The sequence below is a fragment of the Anomaloglossus baeobatrachus genome, chromosome 1 (assembly GCF_048569485.1).
Source record: "Anomaloglossus baeobatrachus isolate aAnoBae1 chromosome 1, aAnoBae1.hap1, whole genome shotgun sequence".
Lineage (NCBI taxonomy): Eukaryota > Metazoa > Chordata > Amphibia > Anura > Aromobatidae > Anomaloglossus > Anomaloglossus baeobatrachus.
This window is the reverse complement of record NC_134353.1, coordinates 670,751,069-670,763,803: the sequence shown is the minus strand read 5'-3', so window position 1 is coordinate 670,763,803 and position 12,735 is coordinate 670,751,069.

The following is a 12,735-nucleotide window of genomic DNA, read 5'->3' as shown; positions in this document are numbered from 1 at the left end:
TGCAAAGACATTTGCAGAGCGCGTCTGCCTGCGTTGCACACTACAACTCATTCTAACCAAGCCATTATACTAGCAAACACTCAGTGTACCTAGTGGCATCCTATACGTGGCTATTGGACTTTGCTATAGTCCCACTAGTGCAAAGACATTTGCAGAGCGCGTCTGCCTGCGTTGCACACTACAACTCATTCTAACCAAGCCATTATACTAGCAAACACTCAGTGTACCTAGTGGCATCCTATACGTGGCTATTGGACTTTGCTATAGTCCCACTAGTGCAAAGACATTTGCAGAGCGCGTCTGCCTGCGTTGCACACTACAACTCATTCTAACCAAGCCATTATACTAGCAAACACTCAGTGTACCTAGTGGCATCCTATACGTGGCTATTGGACTTTGCTATAGTCCCACTAGTGCAAAGACATTTGCAGAGCGCGTCTGCCTGCGTTGCACACTACAACTCATTCTAACCAAGCCATTATACTAGCAAACACTCAGTGTACCTAGTGGCATCCTATACGTGGCTATTGGACTTTGCTATAGTCCCACTAGTGCAAAGACATTTGCAGAGCGCGTCTGCCTGCGTTGCACACTACAACTCATTCTAACCAAGCCATTATACTAGCAAACACTCAGTGTACCTAGTGGCATCCTATACGTGGCTATTGGACTTTGCTATAGTCCCACTAGTGCAAAGACATTTGCAGAGCGCGTCTGCCTGCGTTGCACACTACAACTCATTCTAACCAAGCCATTATACTAGCAAACACTCAGTGTACCTAGTGGCATCCTATACGTGGCTATTGGACTTTGCTATAGTCCCACTAGTGCAAAGACATTTGCAGAGCGCGTCTGCCTGCGTTGCACACTACAACTCATTCTAACCAAGCCATTATACTAGCAAACACTCAGTGTACCTAGTGGCATCCTATACGTGGCTATTGGACTTTGCTATAGTCCCACTAGTGCAAAGACATTTGCAGAGCGCGTCTGCCTGCGTTGCACACTACAACTCATTCTAACCAAGCCATTATACTAGCAAACACTCAGTGTACCTAGTGGCATCCTATACGTGGCTATTGGACTTTGCTATAGTCCCACTAGTGCAAAGACATTTGCAGAGCGCGTCTGCCTGCGTTGCACACTACAACTCATTCTAACCAAGCCATTATACTAGCAAACACTCAGTGTACCTAGTGGCATCCTATACGTGGCTATTGGACTTTGCTATAGTCCCACTAGTGCAAAGACATTTGCAGAGCGCGTCTGCCTGCGTTGCACACTACAACTCATTCTAACCAAGCCATTATACTAGCAAACACTCAGTGTACCTAGTGGCATCCTATACGTGGCTATTGGACTTTGCTATAGTCCCACTAGTGCAAAGACATTTGCAGAGCGCGTCTGCCTGCGTTGCACACTACAACTCATTCTAACCAAGCCATTATACTAGCAAACACTCAGTGTACCTAGTGGCATCCTATACGTGGCTATTGGACTTTGCTATAGTCCCACTAGTGCAAAGACATTTGCAGAGCGCGTCTGCCTGCGTTGCACACTACAACTCATTCTAACCAAGCCATTATACTAGCAAACACTCAGTGTACCTAGTGGCATCCTATACGTGGCTATTGGACTTTGCTATAGTCCCACTAGTGCAAAGACATTTGCAGAGCGCGTCTGCCTGCGTTGCACACTACAACTCATTCTAACCAAGCCATTATACTAGCAAACACTCAGTGTACCTAGTGGCATCCTATACGTGGCTATTGGACTTTGCTATAGTCCCACTAGTGCAAAGACATTTGCAGAGCGCGTCTGCCTGCGTTGCACACTACAACTCATTCTAACCAAGCCATTATACTAGCAAACACTCAGTGTACCTAGTGGCATCCTATACGTGGCTATTGGACTTTGCTATAGTCCCACTAGTGCAAAGACATTTGCAGAGCGCGTCTGCCTGCGTTGCACACTACAACTCATTCTAACCAAGCCATTATACTAGCAAACACTCAGTGTACCTAGTGGCATCCTATACGTGGCTATTGGACTTTGCTATAGTCCCACTAGTGCAAAGACATTTGCAGAGCGCGTCTGCCTGCGTTGCACACTACAACTCATTCTAACCAAGCCATTATACTAGCAAACACTCAGTGTACCTAGTGGCATCCTATACGTGGCTATTGGACTTTGCTATAGTCCCACTAGTGCAAAGACATTTGCAGAGCGCGTCTGCCTGCGTTGCACACTACAACTCATTCTAACCAAGCCATTATACTAGCAAACACTCAGTGTACCTAGTGGCATCCTATACGTGGCTATTGGACTTTGCTATAGTCCCACTAGTGCAAAGACATTTGCAGAGCGCGTCTGCCTGCGTTGCACACTACAACTCATTCTAACCAAGCCATTATACTAGCAAACACTCAGTGTACCTAGTGGCATCCTATACGTGGCTATTGGACTTTGCTATAGTCCCACTAGTGCAAAGACATTTGCAGAGCGCGTCTGCCTGCGTTGCACACTACAACTCATTCTAACCAAGCCATTATACTAGCAAACACTCAGTGTACCTAGTGGCATCCTATACGTGGCTATTGGACTTTGCTATAGTCCCACTAGTGCAAAGACATTTGCAGAGCGCGTCTGCCTGCGTTGCACACTACAACTCATTCTAACCAAGCCATTATACTAGCAAACACTCAGTGTACCTAGTGGCATCCTATACGTGGCTATTGGACTTTGCTATAGTCCCACTAGTGCAAAGACATTTGCAGAGCGCGTCTGCCTGCGTTGCACACTACAACTCATTCTAACCAAGCCATTATACTAGCAAACACTCAGTGTACCTAGTGGCATCCTATACGTGGCTATTGGACTTTGCTATAGTCCCACTAGTGCAAAGACATTTGCAGAGCGCGTCTGCCTGCGTTGCACACTACAACTCATTCTAACCAAGCCATTATACTAGCAAACACTCAGTGTACCTAGTGGCATCCTATACGTGGCTATTGGACTTTGCTATAGTCCCACTAGTGCAAAGACATTTGCAGAGCGCGTCTGCCTGCGTTGCACACTACAACTCATTCTAACCAAGCCATTATACTAGCAAACACTCAGTGTACCTAGTGGCATCCTATACGTGGCTATTGGACTTTGCTATAGTCCCACTAGTGCAAAGACATTTGCAGAGCGCGTCTGCCTGCGTTGCACACTACAACTCATTCTAACCAAGCCATTATACTAGCAAACACTCAGTGTACCTAGTGGCATCCTATACGTGGCTATTGGACTTTGCTATAGTCCCACTAGTGCAAAGACATTTGCAGAGCGCGTCTGCCTGCGTTGCACACTACAACTCATTCTAACCAAGCCATTATACTAGCAAACACTCAGTGTACCTAGTGGCATCCTATACGTGGCTATTGGACTTTGCTATAGTCCCACTAGTGCAAAGACATTTGCAGAGCGCGTCTGCCTGCGTTGCACACTACAACTCATTCTAACCAAGCCATTATACTAGCAAACACTCAGTGTACCTAGTGGCATCCTATACGTGGCTATTGGACTTTGCTATAGTCCCACTAGTGCAAAGACATTTGCAGAGCGCGTCTGCCTGCGTTGCACACTACAACTCATTCTAACCAAGCCATTATACTAGCAAACACTCAGTGTACCTAGTGGCATCCTATACGTGGCTATTGGACTTTGCTATAGTCCCACTAGTGCAAAGACATTTGCAGAGCGCGTCTGCCTGCGTTGCACACTACAACTCATTCTAACCAAGCCATTATACTAGCAAACACTCAGTGTACCTAGTGGCATCCTATACGTGGCTATTGGACTTTGCTATAGTCCCACTAGTGCAAAGACATTTGCAGAGCGCGTCTGCCTGCGTTGCACACTACAACTCATTCTAACCAAGCCATTATACTAGCAAACACTCAGTGTACCTAGTGGCATCCTATACGTGGCTATTGGACTTTGCTATAGTCCCACTAGTGCAAAGACATTTGCAGAGCGCGTCTGCCTGCGTTGCACACTACAACTCATTCTAACCAAGCCATTATACTAGCAAACACTCAGTGTACCTAGTGGCATCCTATACGTGGCTATTGGACTTTGCTATAGTCCCACTAGTGCAAAGACATTTGCAGAGCGCGTCTGCCTGCGTTGCACACTACAACTCATTCTAACCAAGCCATTATACTAGCAAACACTCAGTGTACCTAGTGGCATCCTATACGTGGCTATTGGACTTTGCTATAGTCCCACTAGTGCAAAGACATTTGCAGAGCGCGTCTGCCTGCGTTGCACACTACAACTCATTCTAACCAAGCCATTATACTAGCAAACACTCAGTGTACCTAGTGGCATCCTATACGTGGCTATTGGACTTTGCTATAGTCCCACTAGTGCAAAGACATTTGCAGAGCGCGTCTGCCTGCGTTGCACACTACAACTCATTCTAACCAAGCCATTATAGTAGCAAACACTCAGTGTACCTAGTGGCATCCTATACGTGGCTATTGGACTTTGCTATAGTCCCACTAGTGCAAAGACATTTGCAGAGCGCGTCTGCCTGCGTTGCACACTACAACTCATTCTAACCAAGCCATTATACTAGCAAACACTCAGTGTACCTAGTGGCATCCTATACGTGGCTATTGGACTTTGCTATAGTCCCACTAGTGCAAAGACATTTGCAGAGCGCGTCTGCCTGCGTTGCACACTACAACTCATTCTAACCAAGCCATTATACTAGCAAACACTCAGTGTACCTAGTGGCATCCTATACGTGGCTATTGGACTTTGCTATAGTCCCACTAGTGCAAAGACATTTGCAGCACGTCTGCCTGCGTTGCACACTCCAACTAATTATAACTAAGTTGCATTGTCAGGGATATTTATTCTTTATTATTCTGCTGTTAATAAAGCTAGACCACCACTGCAATCTTCACCACCTCTCAATTTTTACTACCACATTTTCAGTCCACAATCTTGTCGCAATCAACATGAGTGGCAAAATGACAGATGCTGGTGGAAAGGGGAAGAGGCGTGGTGGAAAAGGCAAAAAAGGTTTTGTCCGTGGGGAAGGTGGCAAAGCTCCATTATCATCTGCTGAAGATAGACCATCTACCAGCAAAAGTAAGATGTCTACTACTTACCGTGGACAATCCGATGTGCTCCCTTTTTTACGGACACGAACAACAGGAAGAAAGGTAGATGATGGGCAAAAAAGGAAAATGCTTGAATGGATCTCAAGTGGTCCAACAAGTGCCCTCTCAGCCACTTCAAGTACCGCATCCAAAAAACACCAGTCCTCTGAGTTGTCATCCCAATCACACTTGATTTCTCCCAGCTCTGAAGTCTCCATCAGCCCTGCACAGTATGGTGGAACTGAGATGGCTGAGTCTGCAGAGCTGTTCAGTCACACTATAGCCTGGGAATCAGAGGTCTGCTCCCAAGCTACAGTGAGTACAGAACAGGAAATGGTCTGCAGTGATGCCCAGAACCTTTGTGACTCAGATTCAGGCCGTGAGGACCAAGTTTCTGAGCATAATGTTGACCCTTTGTCACAAACTGTAACACCTGTGGTTATAGACAATGAGGAACATACTGATGAAGATGAGACGCAGATACCCGATTGGGATGACAACTTAAATATTCCGTCAGGGCAAGAAGAGGCTCGGTCTGAGGGGGAGGGGAGTGCAAACACAACAATTGATGATGACGTTCTAGATCCCACCTACTGTCAACCCCCAGTCAGGCACTCGAGGAGGTCAACAGAGGCGGTGGAGGAGGATGCAACCGACGACGAAGTTACCTTGCGCCTTCCTGGACAGAGTCGGAGCACTGGTAGCACGTCTACAACTGCATCCTCAGCCACCACTCTGCCTATGAGCATTATTCGGGGTGGATCAACAGGTCGCATGGCCTCTAAGCCTTGCCTAGCCTGGTCCTTTTTTCACATCGAAAAAGATCGCCCAACTCATGTGATATGTAACATTTGTCATGATTCTCTTAGTAGAGGTCAAAAGCTCAGCAGTTTGACAACTTCTTCCATGAATCGTCACATGAATAAATATCATAAGTCCCGGTGGGAAGCTCACCGTGCTGCAATGCGGCCTAGCGGAGCGAACCATCCACCGCCCGCCCCTTCCACTGCATCCGCGCGCTCTTCATCTTCTAGGACTGTGGGGACAGCTGCCACACCTGTTTTTCCACGCAAAACTTCCACCACTGTAACCGCAACAGGCAGTTTGCTTGTAAGGTCGTCAGTTGGTTTGGAAGGGGAAACAAGTGAGTGTGTACAGCTCTCTCAGACATCGATAGCACCAACGTTGGATGAAGGCAACATCATGTCTCCGCCTGCACTTTCCTCACAAACCTGCATTTTTCCAGGGACACCCTACTCAACACCGTCTACACACAGCAGCCAGATCTCTGTCCCTCAGATGTGGTCAAATAAAAGGCCACTTCCTCCGACCCATGACAAAGCTAAGAGGTTGACTCTATCCCTCTGTAAGCTGTTGGCTACCGAAATGCTGCCTTTCCGCCTAGTGGACACACAGGATTTTAGAGACCTTATGTCTGTCGCTGTGCCCCAGTACCAGATGCCTAGTCGCCACTACTTCTCTAAGAAAGGTGTGCCCGCGCTACACCAGCATGTCGCACACAACATCACCGCTTCCTTGAGAAACTCTGTGTGTGAACGGGTGCATTTCACCACCGATACTTGGACCAGTAAGCATGGACAGGGACGTTACATGTCGCTGACTGGGCACTGGGTAACTATGGTGATAGATGGTGAAGGGTCTGCTGCACAAGTCTTGCCGTCCCCACGACTTGTGTGTCAATCCTCTGTCTGTCCAAGTTCCGCCACTGCTTCTGCATCCTCCACCTCATCTGGGTCCTCCACCTCCGCCCCAAGCCTGCCTGGTCAGGCCACCAGCGTTCTCACTGCGCAGAAGGAATCACGCACCCCTCATTACTATGCTGGCAGCAGAGCGCAACGGCATCAGGCGGTCTTTAGCTTGACATGTCTTGGTAATAAGAGTCACACAGCTGAGGAGTTGTGGTCAGCTTTGCGGTCCGAGTTTAATAAATGGTTGTCTCCACTCAAACTGCAGCCTGGTAAGGCCGTGTGCGACAATGCTGCAAACCTGGGTGCGGCACTTCGCCTGGGCAAGGTGACACACGTACCTTGTATGGCTCACGTGTTGAACCTTGTCGTGCAGCAATTTTTAACACACTATCCCGGCCTAGATGGCCTTCTGAACAGGGCACGAAAACTGTCAGCTCACTTCCGCCGTTCAAGCGCCGCAGCAGAGCGACTTGCATCGCTCCAGAAGTCTTTCGGCCTGCCGGTTCATCGCCTGAAATGCGATGTGGCGACACGCTGGAATTCAACTCTCCACATGTTACAGCGACTGTGGCAGCACCGCAGAGCCCTGGTGCAATACGTCATGACGTATAGCCTGGGCCAACGAGATGCAGAGGTGGGGCAGATCACCCTGATGGAGTGGTCTCAGATCAAGGACCTATGCACCCTTCTGCACAGTTTCGACATGGCGACGAATATGTTTAGCTCTGACAATGCCATTATCAGCATGACGATTCCAGTCATTTACATGCTGGAGCACACGCTAAACACTATTCGGAGTCAGGGGGTGGGACAACATGAAGGGGAGGAACTACAGGAGGATTCATATGCGCAAGGGACAACAACATCACGAAGGTCCAGACGTTCATCATCACCAACGCAGCAGGCATGGGACCATGGGGGACAGGGATCGACAAGGGCGCATAGTAGCAGGCGAAATGTTGAGCAAGGTGCAGGAGAACATGAAGAAATGGAGGACGAACTGTCCATGGACATGGAAGACTCAGCGGATGAGGGAGACCTTGGTCAAATTTCAGTTGAAAGAGGTTGGGGTCAGATGTCAGAGGAAGAAAGAACGGGTAGCACCTCTATGCCACAAACACAGCATGGACTTGGTCCGCATGGCTGCGCAAGACACATGAGTGCCTTTTTGTTGCACTACCTCCAACATGACAGTCGTATTGTCAAAATTAGAAGTGATGATGACTACTGGATTGCCACACTATTAGATCCCCGGTACAAGTCCAAATTTTGTGACATAATTCCAGCCATAGAAAGGGACGCACGTATGCAGGAGTATCAGCAGAAGCTGTTACTAGATCTTAGCTCGGCTTTTCCACCAAACAACCGTGCAGGTGCAGGGAGTGAATCTCCCAGTTGTAACTTGACAAACATGGGACGGTCTCGTCATCTTCAACAGTCTACCCGTACCAGTAGGACCTTTTCTGGTGCCGGTAACAGCAATTTTATGGAATCTTTTCATAATTTTTTTAGACCCTCTTTTGCAAGGCCACCAGAGACAACAAGTCTGACACATAGTCAACGGCTGGAGAGGATGATACAGGAGTATCTCCAAATGAACATCGATGCCATGACTGTGCAACTGGAGCCTTGCTCCTTTTGGGCTTCAAACCTACAAAAATGGCCAGAGCTCGCAACTTACGCCTTGGAGATTTTGTCGTGTCCAGCTGCCAGCGTTGTCTCTGAACGTGTATTCAGTGCTGCTGGGTGTGTGCTGACAGATAAGCGCACGCGTCTGTCCAGTGACAATGTGGACAGACTGACGTTCATCAAAATGAACAAGTCATGGATCCAGAAGGAATTTACTACCCCTGTGTCATCCTGGGGAGAGTAAATGCTTGTGGATTTGGAATGTGCTTGATGCAAATCAAAACATCCTGTTTGCAACTAGGGCCCAAGTGCTGCCACTGATGGGGTGGGTGTCTGTGTGGCCCAATTTTTGGAAAAAAGGGAGACTCCGCTTGGAGTAACCCTTGCTTGCTGTGTTTTTAAAAGAAGCCAAGATGAACAGAGCTGGGATCAGGAAAGACTTTGCTACCTACCCCGGTGTCATCCTGGGGACGGCTAAGAATAGCGTATTTTTGAATGTGCTTGATGCAAATCAAAACATCCTGTTTGCAACTAGGGCCCAAGTGCTGCCACTGATGGGGTGGGTGTCTGTGTGGCCCAATTTTTGGAAAAAAGGGAGACTCCGCTTGGAGTAACCCTTGCTTGCTGTGTTTTTAAAAGAAGCCAAGATGAACAGAGCTGGGATCAGGAAAGACTTTGCTACCTACCCCGGTGTCATCCTGGGGACGGTTAAGAATAGCGTATTTTTGAATGTGCTTGATGCAAATCTAGCTGTGAAGTGTACAACTGGGGCCCAAGTGCTGCCACTGAAGGGGTGGGTGTGTGTGGGGCCCAATTTTTGGAAAAAAGGGAGACTCCGCTTGGAGTAACCCTTGCTTGCTGTGTTTTTAAAAGAAGCCAAGATGAACAGAGCTGGGATCAGGAAAGACTTTGCTACCTACCCCGGTGTCATCCTGTGGACGGCTAAGAATAGCGTATTTTTGAATGTGCTTGATGCAAATCAAAACATCCTGTTTGCAACTAGGGCCCAAGTGCTGCCACTGATGGGGTGGGTGTCTGTGTGGCCCAATTTTTGGAAAAAAGGGAGACTCCGCTTGGAGTAACCCTTGCTTGCTGTGTTTTTAAAAGAAGCCAAGATGAACAGAGCTGGGATCAGGAAAGACTTTGCTACCTACCCCGGTGTCATCCTGTGGACGGCTAAGAATAGCGTATTTTTGAATGTGCTTGATGCAAATCAAAACATCCTGTTTGCAACTAGGGCCCAAGTGCTGCCACTGATGGGGTGGGTGTCTGTGTGGCCCAATTTTTGGAAAAAAGGGAGACTCCGCTTGGAGTAACCCTTGCTTGCTGTGTTTTTAAAAGAAGCCAAGATGAACAGAGCTGGGATCAGGAAAGACTTTGCTACCTACCCCGGTGTCATCCTGGGGACGGCTAAGAATAGCGTATTTTTGAATGTGCTTGATGCAAATCAAAACATCCTGTTTGCAACTAGGGCCCAAGTGCTGCCACTGATGGGGTGGGTGTCTGTGTGGCCCAATTTTTGGAAAAAAGGGAGACTCCGCTTGGAGTAACCCTTGCTTGCTGTGTTTTTAAAAGAAGCCAAGATGAACAGAGCTGGGATCAGGAAAGACTTTGCTACCTACCCCGGTGTCATCCTGTGGACGGCTAAGAATAGCGTATTTTTGAATGTGCTTGATGCAAATCAAAACATCCTGTTTGCAACTAGGGCCCAAGTGCTGCCACTGATGGGGTGGGTGTCTGTGTGGCCCAATTTTTGGAAAAAAGGGAGACTCCGCTTGGAGTAACCCTTGCTTGCTGTGTTTTTAAAAGAAGCCAAGATGAACAGAGCTGGGATCAGGAAAGACTTTGCTACCTACCCCGGTGTCATCCTGGGGACGGTTAAGAATAGCGTATTTTTGAATGTGCTTGATGCAAATCTAGCTGTGAAGTGTACAACTGGGGCCCAAGTGCTGCCACTGAAGGGGTGGGTGTGTGTGGGGCCCAATTTTTGGAAAAAAGGGAGACTCCGCTTGGAGTAACCCTTGCTTGCTGTGTTTTTAAAAGAAGCCAAGATGAACAGAGCTGGGATCAGGAAAGACTTTGCTACCTACCCCGGTGTCATCCTGGGGACGGATAAGAATGGCGTATTTTTGAATGTGCTTGATGCAAATCTAGCTGTGAAGTGTACAACTGGGGCACAACTGCTGCCACTGAAGGGGTGGGTGTGTGGGGCCCAATTTTTGGAAAAAAGGGAGACTCCGCTTGGAGTCACCTTGCGGTGTTTTACATGACTTTAGAAGGGCGTGCCATGCCTATATCTGTGTGTCCTCCTCTTTTTCCTTGTCCAGCTGTTTTGTTTTCGCATGAGTACATGTCCTTGTCACTTTCCCATGTGTTTGTGTTGTGTTGTGAGTTGTTTGTCACCTTTTGGACACCTTTGAGGGTGTTTTCTAGGTGTTTTACTGTGTTTGTGATTGCCTGCCATTGTTTCCTATGGGCTCGAGTTCGGTTCGTCGAACGTTCGAGGAGCCGAACTCGAGCCAGACCCCCCGTTCGGCGAACCGCCTCGAGCCGAACCGGGACCGGTTCGCTCATCTCTAGTTGATACATCAAGCAGTATATTTTGTTGGTCAAATCAATTACTTATGAATTAACTTTTTGCAAAACATAACTAAACAACAAATAAAATTAACAACTTCCTGACATGGATTCCGTAGACAGTCCAGCAAATTTGCGAGATCAAAACATATAATTCTACTGAGTTTTAGATCAGGGAGATATCAAAGACTAGAGCTTACAGCCTGGAATTATTAGTGAGCTTGTATTTCTCGAATATAGTTAGTGTTTCCTTAACGTCAGTTGGGCTATATAGTTTGTCGGTGATTTGGCTCTAGCCATGGGTCCCATTTGGTGAGGTACTTGGTTTGAGTATTATTTTTTATGGCATAATAGTACTCTAAAGTTTTATGTAGAGTTAAGCGGGCTTTACACGCTGCAATCTCGCAAGCGAGATCGCAAGCGATGGTATCCGCCCCCGTCGGTTGAGCGACACGGGGCCTGTGTCGCACAACCTCACTTACACCCGTCACACGGACTTACCTGTCCTGCGACGTCACTCTGGCCGGTGACCCGCCTCCTTCCTAAGGGGGCGGGCCATGCGGCGTCACAGCGACGTCACACGGCAGCCGTCCAATAAAAGCGGAGGGGCGGAGATGAGCGGACCGTAAACATCCCGCCCACCTCCTTCCTTCCACATTGGCGGTGGAGGCAGGTAAGGAGATGTTCGTCGCTCCTGCGGTGTCACACACAGCGATGTGTGCTGCCGCAGGAACAGCGAACAACATCGCTAATTAGAAATAAATGATTTTTTGTTTTAGGACGACCTCTCCACGGCAAACGATTTTTGCCGCTTTTGAAATCGTTTTAGATTGCACAAAACTGTTACACGCTACGATATCGATAATGACGCTGGATGTGCGTCACAAACAACGTGACCCCGACGATAAAACATTAACGATATCGTATCGTGTAAAGCCCCCTTTAGTTTCTTCTTAGCTTCTTGAATATTAGGAGCTTTCTCACTTTTCCATTTGGATGCAATGAGATTAGTGGACACTAGTAGAATATGTATTACTATGGGCCTAAAATGTTTAGGTATCGCTTCAATGTTTAAGGGAAGAAGAACTAATTCTGGAGTTAGAGTTACATCTAGCTGTGTAATGGACCTTATATGTGATTGAATGTCTCTCCAGAATTTCTTAATTTTTGGACACGATTAAAATATGTGAGTTATGTTGCCTGAATTTCCCCAGTTTCTCCAGCATTTGTTTGAGGTATCTCGGTTAATTAAATGCAATTTATGGGGTGTGTATTACCAGCGGGTTATTATCTTATAATTGGTTTCTATAAGAGGAACGCAAGGTATATTTTTGTAGACTGTGGCCAATGACTTTTGAAATCTTCCTTCAAATTGATTTTCTGGGATTTTTAACTCGATTTTTCACTTTTCCAAGTGTTTTAAGTTAAGGAGATTTGTGTCTTCGTTATAAATTTGGTCGATATATTTGGTTTTCCATGTGTTTTGATTATTTGGATTCTTTAAGAGAGCTGTGATGTTACTTGGAAGGTGGAGGGTGGTGCTAGGTTTCATGAATATTTTTTCTATTATCTTCCAAGTTTTCTTATTTGACTTTGTTAGTTTGAATTCTTTTGCTAAATCTTTGTAGGGTTTCAGCTTATCGTTATCTAGTATGTCTGAA